A 16,811-nucleotide genomic window follows, 5' to 3' on the forward strand; every position below is an offset into this window, starting at 1 on the left:
TTATGTAAAAGCACAGTCCAGTGGCTTTTTATATAGGCCAATATCCACACAAGGATTTAAACTCCTGAATAGACTGTAGGGTTGGAGCGCGTTTAGTCAAATTTCATTCCTCAAAATCACCACCCTCTTTTCATCTGCCACTAGAAACACTTAAATTCCTTCAACATGCCTAATGCCCCAGCAGTTCTGCTCCTGCAAATCCCCCAAAGTACCTCTGCTCAGGGTGTGGGTCTGGCTGCCCCACTTGGAAGATGGAGAACATCAGCTTGAACTCCACAAAGTGTGGGTTGCAGGGGTCATTTCCCAGCAAACACCTACGAGTAACTAGGGTTTCCCAGTAAAGGTGGACTGCCCCTGGAGCTGGTCCCGGCTGGACCACCCTTACTCGAGCAATGCCATGTTCCCTCTTTCTCCCTCTGGCGTAACAAATATTTAAGTACTTTGGCAAAATTAGAACAAACTTAAGTCCTCCTCAGGAAGACTGTCAGGCATAGGTTTCATCCCCTACTCCATGTCCCTATGAGGCCTCCCCAAGGACAGGGTAGCCACTCCAAGGTGGTGGCTCCAGCCAGCTCCTGGGAGGGTTGAGATGAGGTCAGCACCAAATCCCAGTAAAACTTTGAAAAAAGAGAGACCTACCTTTAGGGTAAGGTCTGCTTGTAAGCCCTAAGGAGAGGGAGGTGCTTCATCCGGCTGGGAAAGTCATACAGCTGCCAGAAGAAATACCTTGTGCCTTCAGCACTCCCTAAGGAGTTGGGAAAGTCCATGACTAAAATTTTGTTGCCTTTGGGAGTCAAAGTCATAGTAGCTATTATAAGTGCAGATCACGAATGCCAGCTCGCAGTCCTAGCTGAAGATGTCCAGCTTCAGACCATATAGTCTTTACATGTTCTTGCCCTAAATTCAATGAGTAGAGAGTTCAGTGCCAGGCCTTGCAGAGTCCTCCAGTATCCGGTGGAAAAAAAATTATATCCAGTGGAAAAAAAAATAAAATAAAAAAATATATATATTTACTTCCACCTGATTAGATTTCAGGTGCTGAAGGTGAATCTTCTCCTCATTTGAAATACTTTCTCGTTTTCCAATTCTAGCTCTGTGGAGCTATTTATAACCAACATTCAGTGGTATGGCAGAAAAGAAGCTGGGTACTTTCAGTATTTTCTGCTATCAGTAAATTTCAAAAGAATAGGATCACCTTACCTATTTTTAAATAAAAATGAGGGCTATATAAGCAGGGCTACCGCTGGTGTTTCCAGTTTGTCCCAAAGATCACTTGGGTGGTAACTTCTTGCTCCGGTAAACCAGTCATTGAGGCTGCATTTCATTCCAGGTGTAACTATTTCATTTCACTGCCTCAGTATTTCAAATAGAGATGCCACTTGGTAAGAGATGCAGCAGTAAGCTGCATTTTTTCCAAGAGGTGACACTGAATACAGTGTTTGATGAAATACGTCCCACATGGCTTCTGTTTTTTAAAGGTCATGTTTCTAAGACATCTGTCCTGTGGTGTAATTTTAAGTGAATATTAAAGCCTGTTGGATTGTCCATTTTTCTTTATCATTTAGTGGAAAATTTTAGCAAAATATATCAAATTGTATTGATATAAATTTGTCAGGGGTAGGTTGGAAGAGATGTCAACTTTTCTAAATTGTGGAAATAGGCACTCATTATTAGAAAAAAGTTGTAAAATTACTTCCGCTGAGGAAACAGTGACGGTAAAAAACTCTACTTCTTGTTTGACACCGTAGAACCTACATGAAAGAAAAGCCTTAGGAAAGCTCTAAATGCACAAAATGGGGCATGGACTGGTGTAGAGCTTCCTTCTTCTTAGGTGTCAAAGCCAACAAACCTTGAGACAATCGGCAGCAAGAAGCCAGACTTCCTCAGTTCCAATGTTCATCAACCACCTCAAGCTACTTACCAGACGTGAAAGAAAAAGAAAGGCCAAGAAGTCAATGGAGGGAGTTACAAAATACTTGGTAGCATACAGCCTAAATTCTTTAATGACATTTTTAGTAAATGTTCTTGCTGCCAAATGCCGTTTGCTTCACCATCAGATCTGTCTCCATTAATAATGCGTAACTCCACTTCAAAATTATTCCTATAAAACACTTTCATAATAGCAGGCATTAGCTTTGTGCATTGCTACAAAAGTCAGTAGAACTTGGTTTTTGTGAATGTATGGAGTTCTTTATCTGAACATTTGCAATTTAAAACATCACTAAGAACTATGAGAATTCCTGACAGAAATCCATCCCGAGAGAGGCTAAAGTCAAATCACTGGAGACACATTTCTATGATCCTGACCTGGGAAGAACGTTGCCCAATCTAGTCTATGATGGGAAAATATTTGAAACAGGGACAAATTCCTCATTGACCTCCTTTTCCTCCACTGAGCTCACATTCTTCACCTCCACTTCATAATTTTTCATGGAACCAGAAGAACAACATATATTTTCTCCATATGTTTCTGCTCAACCTCTAGTTGCATTTGAAGAGAGGTTAACTTTCCAAATAAGAAGGGACAAGAGTATAAACTCCACATTTGTATAAGAAATAAGGGGCAAGAGTATAAGCATTCAGATGCTTGCAGGAGTAGAAGGTCTGAAAAAAATTGAGAGATTTTCAAGAATACATTTTTAATGAGATTTCCAGGAGGTCCTTCAACTGCTCCCCAAATAAAGTGAAATATTTTTGCCTATCTTAATCATGTGTCACTTGATATCTACTTTCTGCTGAAATTAAGTGAAGTTTTGGAAATTAATATCTGGGAAGAAAAACACGTGTGAGGAAAAAAATAGACAAAAGTATTTGTTTCACCCACTCATTAACATGCCAGGAATGGTCTGTGAACCACCTTTATTACCACTGTAAGCTAATATTAATTACTATATATGTTAAATTATAGATTAGATATCATAGAATAAAACTTGGCACCTACTGGGCATTTTAGAAGAATTTCTATTTAAACATCAGATATTTCTCTCTTTTTGCATCTCATTTATCTGCTAAACACTAAAAACATTAATTATGTGGTTATCATAACATCATTATGTAAAAGGAACCAAGACGAGCACTAAGCTCAATCATGTATAAAGTAAACAAACCACAAACAGGCAGATGGCACATTTAGGACCTGACTCTGCTCTGTGAAGTCATTTACTGTTTTAAAACTGAAAGAGCAATGTCTGCATGGTCTTTGTCACTGGTTTAGCAAAATCATTTTAAAACCACCTTTTTGCTCAAACTGGTACAACCCTGCTTGCAATAGCCATGCTTCACAGGCTCTGTACAAAAATTTATGAAGCACATCTTTCAGACCTATGCTGATTTAATGTTCAGGTAACTCCTTTACCTTTAATGTGTTTCCTCCCAATTCCCACCTGCAACTCTGAGGGATAAGGAAGCCCCTTGCACTCATTTAATATTTCATGAATTGCATTTTAAGTCCACGGTATAACCATGCACTGCTACTGGGAGGATGAAAGGAAACACTGTATTAAGATAATATTGATTCATTTAACCAGCATAAAATGAAGAAAAGGTCAAATTGGGGCAAAGCTGGTGCAAGCAAATACATCCCTGGCAGTTAACTGTTATGATTCAGCTACTGACAACTGCAGGAAGGGCATGGGAAAAGACTCTCCAATGCTCACTAAAGTGTGCCATTAGTCTGTTCTTTGGAGTCATCAGACTGCCTCGTGTTGGGTTTTGCCCCCTAGGCAATCATCACAATTAATTGGGCATGCAATTTATCATAGACTAATTAAGTGGCTTCTACTGCATTTATCACTGCTTGTAAAGTGAAGGAGCTCATTCTGGCTTTTTATTTCTATCACTGGCAAGGCAGTTTAAAGCACATGGATTCATCACTTCTAGATGGGTATTAGATTCCCAGCAACTGAGCACCCTCGCGCCCAGAAGGGAATGGCAGTCCACCTCAGTGGTCTGGGTCAGATGTGTTTGCATTTGCAAGAGTATTAGGCTGGTTTCTGCAGGAAAAGACCTTGATACACTTATGGGTGATGTGGGGGTGTGCGTATGCATGTGCGCTCATGCAGTTATCTCTACTTTACACTGACTTTTGGTCAATTGCAATCAAAATTTGAGAGAGGGAGAACGATCTCAAAAGAAAGAAAACCTGCTAAGGCTCCCACTGAGAAGGTGACTTTACAGTGAGTTTAGCCCTGCTTGGACATGGGGGGATCTTCTTGGGGACTCTACCTTGAGACACAAATCAATAGGACACCAGACATCCTTGGTTCCTGTGCTCCCAGAGTTATGCGCACTCACCACTGTGCCTCTGTGCTGTTACAACTTTCTGCTGCCACCAGAATATTTGCTTTGCTCGTGCTGATCTGGGAGTCATTTAAAGAAGATGGCAATTTCAAATGAAATCTCCTTTGAACCAGACTCCATATTTACGGCTATGTCACTTTTAAAGACAAGGCAGATCAGTGGTACCTGTATAGTCATGGTGGGGTAGAGTTGCTTCTGAAAGGTGTTTTTTCACCAGAAGTCTTTTGAGCTTCTGCTCTGCTGGCTTATTCCTACTGACGTTGCTAATTAAGCCAAGAGCATTCACATTTGGCTGCCTTTGCTGGTGCAACACATCCTACAATATTGAGCCAGTGGAGACATCCCAGTCTCCCCACTATTGTCTAAGGAAATAAGACCTGAGTCAACTCCTTGGCCCACCACTCCAAGGTCAATGTTGATGTAGCCAGTCAGACACTTGAAAAGCTCCAGGGAAGTGAATACAATAATTTTTATTATTCCAGAGTTTAGCTGTGTGGAATTATTCACAGAGGAATGAATTACATAAGGTGATGAAGGATGGAAGAATTTGAATCTAAATGATAAGATGAAAAAAATGTTCAGCATTGTTTCTGTAATTGGCATAAGAAAGCAATCTGTTCTCCAGCAAGATAAGGCAGCTTAGCTACTTTATTTGACTTAGCAAGTACTTCTGAGTCCTCATAATGACTACTCCCATATGCCCCAAAGGGTTGTGTGGTCTCTTGTCTTAGTCTGCACACTGCAATGTTGACTTTACACACAGAAAATGAAGATTGCAAAAGCATTCCTCAACAAGGAGACATTTCCCATTTGGTCTTCAGCTCCTCATTGTATTTCCCACCCACTTAACTACAACATCTATTTTTATAAACCAAACTGCCAGGAGCATGCCTTCACCACCCTTTTGTATTTTTAACATGGACTAAATAGAAGGAAACTGTCTTGTGTTATGCCAGCTTCAAAACTCTGCATTTACCTCCTGGTTCAAATAGATTTTCAGTCATTGTTAAGGGTGAAAGATGTATTTAATGGTACAGCTATACTGCACACTACTATGTTGAGTGGTGATACCACTCAATATCAGTGAGTTACCCAAGTTACCTTTAAGCCAAGTATATGTGGGCACTGGAAATTGTCTAACCATAGCCGCATTGAGCTCTTCAAAACGTTTCTTCTCCTCCCTTTTTGACATGCCACAAGTTTCTCCCTTTTGCAGTAGAACAGGAGCTGAATGGATACTAGCAGCAGCAGGAGGAAAGCAGAAGAGTCCTTGACCTTTACTCCACCCCAAAATGTGTCCCTAAAGAGATATAAGGCTTAAAGTTATCACACAGGCTAGTGTAGCCTGAAAAACTTCCTCAAATCCTAGGGGCCAATATGCAGTATCTGCTCCATGTCCACCCTTTGCCAAAATCCAATAGCCCATTCCTACTCAAGAAAGCATTCAAACTCACATCCACTGAGGCGCAAGTGGCCAGTTCCCACCAGAGGGATTTCTCCACCACAGTTTCTGAAAGTTGTTCCTAGTCTCAGCAGTGGGGCTTAGCTTTATTTAGGTAGTAAACTACAACATCATCTTAATAAAGCTAACAGCATTAAAATGTCTGCAAACTACGGAAATCACTGCCTCAGAGTAGAATTGAAGCAAAGTACTTGACAGGAGTTTAACATAATGGTTGATATTAAATAGCTCAGGAAGATATCCACAATGGTATAATATGTTAAGGGGTTATTTTAAAGGAGATACTGGGTTTTAGACATCAGAACAGTATGCCTTTATATAGACTCACAAGTTAAGATTTCCACCACTATCCATTACTGCATTTCTTCCCACAACGGAGAATTTCTGAGAAATCCCTGAGCAGACAGGTCTTTCAGAGGAATGAATACAGTGTATCATGTTGCTGTTGTTTCCCATCAATGAAGTAGGCAGAGGCTGGATGAGAGGAGGGTGGAGGGAGAAGCAGGGAAAGCACTGCAGAGCAGTGTGGACCTGCCTGGGAGCATATACACTGCAGGGGTGGTGTTACTGGACAGCAACCTTTAAGAAAGTCTCCCCTCCTACCTTGAAGATATTCAAGCAGTGTTCTCTTCTGGATTTTATACAATGTTACATGGGTGTTCATGATTGTACCCACAAACTTAAAGGCTAAGATCTTCTTAAGGGCAGACATTTCAGGCCAGATGATTGTCCCTGTCTCTAACAGATTTATTTATCTATCTGATATTTCAATCTACAATGGTCGTCTTTGTGTAAAGAAAAGCTAAGCACAATAGCTGATCCACTTTCAGGATTCTCTCAAAGAGTATCTGCAAAAACAGCAACCATTGTAGCTCTGTTAAATGAAAACTTTGCTGTACAGACACTATCCATGAAATTAAAAAATTGCATGCTCCTCGCACAGTTCCTTCCCTGTCTCCTGAATATTTCTACCTATCAAGTCTTACCCAAAATGCTTTTCTAATCAATCATTCAGGGTCTTCATAAGAAATTTGGAAACACACTCCCTGACTTGTAAAATATTCTGGACTCAGACTAAGTGCCAGTCTGCATGTTCATAAAAAACATCATGGTAAGCCACAGAGACTGAGCTCCATTCTGTTTCTTTTTTTTGTGGCTGAACCAGACAGAGCTGTGCTCTCTTACCAGTGCATACATGCTTCATACCGGCGATTGGGTTTTGGCAGAGTTTTTACATATAAACATATATTTCTACATGATAAAGTGATACAAAAAGGATGTGAAATGGTCCTTGGCAGAATTTGCCAGTATCCTTTAAAGGATGAGATCCTCAAGTATCATCTAAGCCCTGGGTATTTGAAGACTACAGACTTAGTTTTGTCAGTAAAGTTCTCCAGTAACCTACACACCTGCTTCTGTATGCGCAAGAATTGTGTCAGAAATAGCCCCTATGTTGCAAAATGTCTTATTTCCCACTTGGGAACCAGCTAGAGTTGATGATGTTTGCATCTAAGGTAGTCATCTCATAGCCATTGGAGAGAAATACATGCCATTTTGGGACAATCCATCCTATTTCAAGGCAGACATGAAGTAGACCTCTAGTTTGGATGGATAATGACTTGAAAGTGCCTAATTCCCTGCATTAGCTATAAACTAGAGCTATTATCTTGGTTGCATATATTTACATTAATGTCTAGTGAGATGAAGCCCTCCACAGGTACTCCATCGCTTCACATATCCAATCTGGTAAGTGTATTCAACAGACTTTAATAAGAGTGAGCTACCCCCTGAAAACAGAAAGGATAGCCATGATATAGTGTTCTGTCTTTTTGCCTTTTTTAATTGAAAATGTATTTATACAAAAAGCGTAACAAATATCAAGTAGCTTACTCAGAATGGCTTAGTGATCAGAAAATGGTCCAGTTAGAGGGAAAATATGTGACCAAAGCACTTTTCATGGAGGGAAGAACTGAACAGCAGCAGCTATACTGTAAACGTTGGGCTATTGAAGACAGGGCTCTGCCTTCTCTAGCTGGGTTTTCAATGCAAGTTGACACAGCCACTGGAGTTTTTCAGATGAGGAACATGAGTGCTGACTGGACTGAGCCTTTCAGGGGAGGAAAGTCCAATTTGTGAATCCCAGCCGATACTGAAATAGGAGCCGTACCCCTGAGCATGCCAAGACTGATGCTTTTGAGCAAGCCGACAAGTAGACATTTAAGTGAGCGTTATTAACATCAGAAGCAAAGTAACCTGCATACTTTTGGTAGACAGATTGGAGTAGCTGAGCAAGGGTTCTGAGATTTTAAAATTTGGATTTGTCCAATTCCTATGCCTAAAATGAAATGGCTTTCTGGTCATAAATACATTTTTGTATGTCCTTTACACAAATAGGACAAATGTTTTCTTAGTGATTTCAGCTGACTGCAGTGATTTATTTGCTAGAGGCAGATTCGCTTGCATTCAATTTTTTTAAGTAAGTTTCTCCTTTCTCCATTCTTTTCTTAACATTAGTGAAAAAATAGAATTTTTTTCAAAACAAACTTCTGTTTTCCCAATTACCTACTGGAGGGCAGAAACATTACCTTGAACATTGCATTAGCCACACAACAGTGTCTTTTTAGCTGCCTTTTCTCTGTTTTGTTTGCTTCCTGGTAGCCCTAACCACTAAGCCTTACTGCTGTTTTAACCTGCTCAGATCTCACCTTTGATTTCATTAGTAATTCTGTTACTGAAGGCTTGCACCTTGTGAACTGCCTAAGTTTGGTATTTTACATTAACAAAAGCAGCAGAACCAACTAAATCTCTTGTACAGTGCTAATTTTTGGCAGAAAACTCACATATTAATATTTTGGCCACATCAATGTTTCATTCAATTTAGCTGACAAAAAATTAGTGAAGAAAAATACCTTAGGTTTTGTGACCCACCTGCTTTTGAAGCCTTTAGTATTTGACTTGAAATAAGGTATATTTATCAAGTCTTCAAAAATCAGAACAAATTTAAATAAAGACAACAACATTTTTTTATTCCTAATGGCTCAAATATCTTTTTGATAGCAATAGAAAATAAGTAATATATTATGTAACTTATAAGCCATTTTTCTTTATATATGCATTATATAAATATACACCTCCATGTATGTGTGCGTGCACACGTGTGTGTATATATGTATGTATAAGTGTGTGTGTATAAATTAAGAGATGTTGCAAATGAGCATTCTAATTTTTGGAGTTCTTGTTTGTGACATTTTTAATTTAATAAATATAAAATCCCTTTTCTGGTTTAGCTTTTCATTTAGAGGATTGTCCATGTGGGTACGAAAAAGAGTAAAACATTGTGGGTTAATAAAGGTTCATGGCATTTCTGTAAGCCTAAGGAGGACTCACACCATGGGCACAGGGATGCAGAGACACTTGGGGACCTGCCTCAGTGCTATTCCAGCCCTGGCAGCAGGACATGATGCCATCCCAAAGCTGAGCCCTGGCAAGAGGCTCTTTTATTTGTTCAGTTAAGCACAGACACAATCATCTTGTTTTATTCTGCTCTCCCCAAAGTGCTGGTAACATCAGCTCAATTTAGGTATCTTTGCTTGGGGAATGTGGCCAAGGCTGCATTCAGAAGCACTTTGCAGCACTGGAATTGTGAACCAAATGCAGCCACATCACACAACCTTTGTCCGCCTAACTCAGGCCCTGCCTAAAGCTGCTAATGTCCAGCAAAAAAATTCCTATAAAGGCAAGGGCTCCCTGCCATGACCTGTCCCACCTGGCTGGGGAGGATTAGCTGCCAGGCACAAGGAACACCACATGGAAGTGACCACTGGTCTGATCCAGACCCGTGTTTCCTGTGTTCCTCTCTACTGATCTGACTGTCTCAGTGGTGGGTATGACTTCCAATTAGTCCAGCAAGAGTTTTCCTGTGGATGCAGTCATATCATCACAGAAGTGCATTTTTTTTCTTCTTTCCCCAGGGAAATAACTCTGCTAGCCTTTGGGCTAGTTCCTTTGCTCCTTTTGGGTGGCAGCTGTGCCAGCTGAACTCCTCACCACCCTCCTGCCCTGTTCACACCACCCTGTCACACAAAAGGTCACCATGCTGCTGGTCTACTGATCACCTGCCCCAGCTTCTTATGGTCAAAAAGAGCCAGCCTGGATAACAGCTCTGTGCTAACTTGGTTTTTGTAAAAAAGTGTTGTGGTTTAACCTCAGCTTGCAACTGAGCACCACACAGCCGCTCACTCACTCTCCCCAACCCCGGTGGGATGGGGGAGAGAATTGGAAGAGTAAAAGTGAGAAAACTCATGGGTTGAGATAAGAACAGTTTAATAATAGAAATAAAATAAAATAGTAGTAGTAGTAGTAGTAGTAGTAGTAATAATAATAATAATAATAATAATAATAATAGAAGAAAAAAAATATACAAAGCAAGTGATGCACAATGCTATTGCTCACCACCTGCTGACCGATGCCCAGCCAGTCCCCGAGCAGCGGCCCCCCCGGCCAGCTTTCCCCCAATTTATATACTGAGCATGACGTTGCATGGTATGGAATGTCCCTTTGGCCAGTTTGGGTCAGCTGTCCTGGCTGTGCCCCCTCCCAGCTTCTTGTGCACCTCCAGCCCTCTCAGTCGGTAGAGCATGGGAAGCTGAGAAGTCCTTGACTAGTGTAAGCACCACTTAGCAACAACTAAAACATCGGTGTGTTATCAACATTATTCTCATACTGAATCCAAAACACAGCACTGTACCAGCTACCAGGAAGAAAATTAACTCTATCCCAGCCGAAACCACGACAGAAAGATTTACATTTTTGCCTGAACTGGCTGATCAGAACGGATGATAAAACCAGCCTTCTCCATGTCTGATAATCCTTACCATTAGATGGATTTACTTCCTACTAACTCCTGTGCAGTCCAGTTTCTTAATTTCTCCTTGAAGTTTGTAGTATATTTATGATTAGACTGGGTATCACTTTCTCTGATCTGCACAGGAGATAAAGTATTCTCCAGGGCTGAGTAGCAGCCATACTATCCAGTCCTCCAATATACAAGCTATTGTTTTTAGAAGTCACCTTCTCCCTGGATTATATTCATGTATAAATACGTGTTGTCTATATTCCTTTCTTTGTACATGTACGTGATCTACCTCCCAGAGATTTACCTCTTCTATAGGGTAAAGGTTTTTACTTGGCAGTCTGATTTTTTGGTAGATTTATGGACTATTTTATAACTACATTTGTGACTGACATTAAGGTCGACTGAGACACCCAAGGTATGACTTAATAATGTTCGTTTGAATACTGGGTTTTATGGTTCAAATATATATTTAGCTGAAATATTATTAGAGACATAAAATGCTACTTAATGTCAGTGTAAGAGCTATGCTGTCTTATTTTTGTTTTAGTTAGCGGTACATTGCTTTCTACAGTATATTGCTGCACACTTGTCTGTGATTTTTATCTATGAAACTTTATTTTCTAATGACAAATGTTATCTCTATTCCTGTTAAAGATGAATAAAGCACTGAATTCTGAAGTAATTTTTTATTAATCTAACTTACATGGGTTTCACCAGTCTACTCATCGTTAATCATGTATTATTGCTATCATCTGCATTAGCTGTTACATGTGTAGCTTTAATAGATATTCCCATTTTAAAATGGATCACTGTTATTGCACCTAAACTAATACCATTGTGCAGCTGAGGAGAGCAGGCTATAGTAAGCCATGATGTACCTGAACGAAGAATAAACACAGGGCTGTTTCAGCTAGCCTACTAGTCACTGGTAGTCAAGCAAAAGTTAATGGAAATACATGCTAGAAGAACTGCTGTTGGTTTCTGTGTGGTTGAAGAAGGCAAGCCGTAAGACCCAATCCTCACTCTATTATCACCTCCATGCATAGTCTTAAACAATCCGTTAGCTTTTTCAGCAGCCAGTTTGCTGAAAGGACCGCCAGCAACTTGTTGGGAGGCAGCTCAGGCCTGTTTATGTAAATTCACAAGCAAACTTTGTCCTCATCATTACAACATCTTTTTTTTTAAGGCCCTGATGCTTAGGGGAATTCAAAACCCATGTTAAATACCTGCTCACAATATAGAGGGTATGTCACTCAGTGCAAGATTCATTGGGACATGCAGACACTATGTGGTGGGTTAACACTGGCTGGCTACCAAGTGCCCACCATGCCGCTCTCTCGTTCCCCCTCCTCAGCAAGGCAGGGAAAGAAAAAGTTCGTGGGTCGAGATAAGGACACCAGTTACTGTCATAGGCAAAACAGACTTGACTTGGGGAAGATTAGTTTAATTTATTAAAAATAGAGTAGGATACTGAGAAAGAAAAACCAAATTAAAAACACCTTACCCCCACCCTCCTTCCCAGGCTGTTTCACTCCTGACTTTTCTACCTCCTCCCCCTGAGTAGCACAGGGGGATGGGGAATGGGGGTTGTGGTCAGTCCATAACACTTCATCTTTGGTGCTCCTTCTCCTCATGCTGTTCCCTTGCTCCAGCGTGGGGTCCCTCCCATGGGAAATAGTCCTTCAAGAACTGCTCCAGCATGGGTCCTTCCCACAGGGTACAGTCAGGAATGGACTGCTCCAGTGTGGATCACCCACGGGGCCACTGGTCCTGCCAGAAAACCTGATCCTGCCTGGGCTCCTCTCTGTGGGGTCACAGGTCCTGCCAGGAGCCTGCTCCTGCACAAGCTCTCCATGGGGTCACAGCTTCCTTCAGGGCACATCCACCTGCTCCAATGTTGGGTCCTCCACGGGCTGCAGGGTGGATATCTGCTCCACCGTGGTCCTCCATGGGCTGCAGGGGGACAATCTGTGTCACCAGGGTCTTCACCATGGGCTGCAGGGGAATCTCTGCTCCAGTGCCTGGAGCACCTCATCCCCCTCCTTCTTCACTGACCGTGGTGTCTGCAGAGTGCTTTCTCTCACATGTTGTCACTCATCTCTCTCACAGCTTCTGCGCATTTTTTACCCTTTCTTAAATATGTTATTACAGAGGCACCACAGAGGCATCATTTTACTGCAAACAATCAGGAATAGCATTAAAATTAGGGAATAGGGTCGCAGACAAGAAGCAGGAGCAGGAGCACACTCCTTCGGAGATGAACTATCCCTCTTCGAAGTCAACAGCGTAAAAGAGGCCCCTGAGTGTGGGGCAGCCACTGCCCTGCATGAGTAACATGGCGCAGAGCCTGGCTTATCTGCTTAGGCTCAGCAGCAAAAGGAAGCAACAGGCAAAACTAATTTGGGATGTTCACATGATGTGGTGTGAAAGGGTTGTGATGGTTGCCCTGCTACAGAGTGGGCAGTGCTGTGCATGCCAAGCAGCAAAGCTCAATCAGCTACAGCGCATTGCTGGCTGTGAGTTAGGAAATACAAAGCCTTCAAAGCCAGGCAGAGATTTAGAGCCTTTCCTTACCAAATTTCTGTGCCAAAAGTAACAATTATGTTCTTAAAGTTTCTTGTAAATTTACCTCTTAAACTGTTCCAGGTTTAATTTCTAATTATTGCAACACTGCTGGTATTTTTACACATGTAGCTGTAGGATAAATGGTGGTAGCCAGCATATATTGCATAGCATGTATCACATTGAATAGTCTGAGGCTGCTCAGTGAATTTTTAATGAGAAATTAACAGCTTTTTCGTTATGGCAGGAAAAAAACTTTCCTTAAAACAGTAAAACAAATAAAATACTGTAATTTAAGACTTTTATCTGATTATTCAAAATAACGATTACTAATGAGGTAGAAAAGAAGAACAAGCCTGTTTTTCACACACTAAATCACAGTTCCTAAAAGGGAAGAAATAGAAATTAGAAAGATCTTCCTCAGAACATAAGTGGGTACAAGCTGTAAAATGAAGTTTCTATCCTGCAGGAAACTGATATTTCAGAATTGTGCTTCTGTATGAATCATGAAAAGCTAAATATCCTGACTTCATCAGAAAGGAATTTTCCACTGCCTCTTCCTTGTAAATTTCATTGAATTACTATTTTTTAAACAAAAAAGTCCTAAAAATGCTTAATCAGATCCAGCATAGAGCAATGCCAGTACTAACTGCATGAAGATAAAGAATATATATCTCGTGGCAGAAAGAGAAAATTGAAAAGCATGCATGTGCATTACATTACTGAGTGCACAAAAATATTTAAATTCCATTTTGAAAGAAGGAAGTTAAAAGCAATATCAGCATCTACTATCACTATTCTTTTAACTCTGTTGTTAGAAGGTAATATAACCCCGTAGAGAAATATTTAACTTCTAAGTCTCTTCTCCCATCATTTAAAATAATCCCTGATAACAAAGATTAGTTACAGATGTATACTGATGATTATTTTGTTGTTGTTGTTGTTGCCTCCTTTTGAAGTTAGGACCTATGTACTGAAATTATAGATGTATTTCAAAGATATATATGTAAATTTATAAAAATATTTTAAAAATGTTACATCCCTTTCCATAATCCAGTTCCACACAGACACTGCAGTAGCAAGCACCTGCCAAAAATCCCTATATTTATAAAATTATTAATTTGCGTGTTCAGTGATATGAACACACCTTGCCAGCTGGCCTTATTAGCTATTAACATCTCCGAATGGGATGGGAAAGTGGTGTTATGCTTCCAAGCTTTGCCCATGAAGGCAATCTGGGTCAGTCCTGGTATTACAATGAGATGCTTACTGACGGTGTGCTCCCTTATACCACCATGGCCACACCGACACTAGTGCTGCTGTACCAGTGTGACACTGGTGGCCCCTGGGAGCCAGGAGGAGCTGCCAAATGGGGAGGAAATCCCCCATTCGTCACACGCTCATTTAAGCAGACCTGGAGCCAGAAACGACATGGCCACCAAAAAGCCCCTACAGAGAAGCCCTTCTTCTGGTGTCCCCCATGCATAATGGGTGGCTGGAAGCAGCACACCTCCTTGCTGATGTCCGGCTGCCCCATCAAGGAAGCTGATGTGAAGCCCTTTGGCAGCACAACTTGAGACTACATGACACCAGAAAAGACAACCGTCAAACGGGATCTCTCCTCCAACATCCTGTGAAGACAAAGACAGCAGGGGAAGTATACAACAACCTCCTCATCCACTCCTTTTATATTGTGGTAGCTCCACAAGACAGATCTTACACAGCAAAGGAAGACAGTGTGGGAGTACCTCTGACAGGAGCTTTGTAAAAAGGTGTATCAGCTTTGGCTCACATTTCCATTCAAGCCACCCGAACGGCTCCGTTCCCTGTTGCTCCTCGTCTCCTGAAGGCTGAATCTTCAGTGCTTCACTGCTGTGGTGGGGCTACCCACCCATCACAGAGATCTTCCAGTCTGTCTGGAGGCATTACCGCAGAGACATACAGTCTTGTCTCACTTTGATGGCTGCTTTTGTAATGGTTAAAGACATCTCTGGCTTGTTTTTGAATTGCAGTGCAATACTAGAGCGATGGACACAAAGAAATGACATTGGCTTGGCAAACTCTGCTCGACAGCTGGTTCGCAGGACTTCAGAACAGACTGCAATGTTGTTTTGGAGTGCTTCCCTTTAGCTGCTAAAATGAGGCATGAAAAGGACTGTATAAGCGCTATGAAAAGTGATAGCAGGAAGAGCTTCTATTAGCCAGTGATACTGACACATAAAGTTTTGTTTTCAGGCAATTGGATTAAGACATCTTTCTCTTCTTTTCTGTCTTTAGGAAAATAAAGATGCTTCTTCCTATACATGGGTGGCCCAAGACTGGAACATCACTTTGTTACAGGAGACGAAGATGTCAACAGCTGCAAACTTTCTGCCTTTGTTTATTATTGTATTTTTGATCTAAAAAGTTTTTATGAATGGAACAAACAGATCCAAAGCTTCTTTGGTATAATGCATGCACACAACTTGTAATTTATCTCATGATAGTTTTTGTATGTGTTCTTGAATTTTTTTCTGCAATATGAATGTAAAAGATTGCACATACAACATAAGCAGACCTTTCTCTTTGCTCTTTATGTTTGTAACGTTGTTAGTTAGATTTGCATGCTTTGACTTGTTGGGAAGATTCATTGCTGGCAGAGCGATGAGGTCTGGACAGTTGGCAGGTCAGAATGTTTATTAATGTGATTGCTTTGTGCAGAAAAAGTTTGGCTCCATGGTAGAGAAGATCCCCTCTGAAAGGAACATGGAGACTAGGAGATTAATTATTAAGGAGGATGTTACAAAAACATACATCAATGCTGTTCAATATGTGGTTGGAAGGTAATTGAAAAAAATTATGTAGACTCTGACTTAAAAGGAGAGGGAGTCTCATGAACACACACTATAACTCCTGACAGCACCGTCTGGCTGCTGAACTTGTCACGCTCCAAAGTAGCACTGGAAAAAGGCCAAGCCCAGTCTGTAAGGCATGGTTTAAGCATGATGGAGACTGACAGGGAACTTTGGTTGGTTTTCACTTCTTTCCTATGTTACTTGTACTTCAGCTGTAGGAGGGCAAGTTTCACTGAACCGTTTCAATCCCTCTTTCTATTCAGAAAGTATTTAATATGCTCCTAACTTTATATTCCATTAAACCCTGCACATGAGCATCTTCCAGAGAGGTGCATCAGAAACCTGACCAGTGTTCATTTTCATGCATTAATTACAGAGCTGCCTGCAGCTGCTTAAATTTCACCACCACTCACAATCCCTTTAACCGTATTATAGTTCTGGAGTGGGTTGTTTGGGGTATTTTGTTGTTGTTGTTTTTTTTAACAGAACTATCTGATATTAAACACCATTTCTTGATTGAAATAAATATTGAAGAAGATTTATGTAATCCAGTCCAGGGTACAAATTCAATCCAATACTTTCTCTCTCAGATAAAAGTAGAACTGAATCTATATTAATATCAAATAAAAATGGAAAGGTGATACTAATTTTGGTTGCATTGTTATTTGGCTGGTTTTGATCAATTCTCTTTCTTTCTCTTTCTTTCTCTCTTTCTCTCTCTTTCTCTCTCTTTCTCTCTCTTTCTCTCTCTTTCTCTCTCTTTCTCTCTCTTTCTCTCTCTTTCTCTCTCTTTCTCTCT

Source organism: Pygoscelis adeliae, unplaced genomic scaffold (genome assembly GCF_000699105.1).
Source record: "Pygoscelis adeliae isolate BGI_AS28 unplaced genomic scaffold, ASM69910v1 Scaffold66, whole genome shotgun sequence".
NCBI classification, from domain to species: Eukaryota; Metazoa; Chordata; class Aves; order Sphenisciformes; family Spheniscidae; genus Pygoscelis; species Pygoscelis adeliae.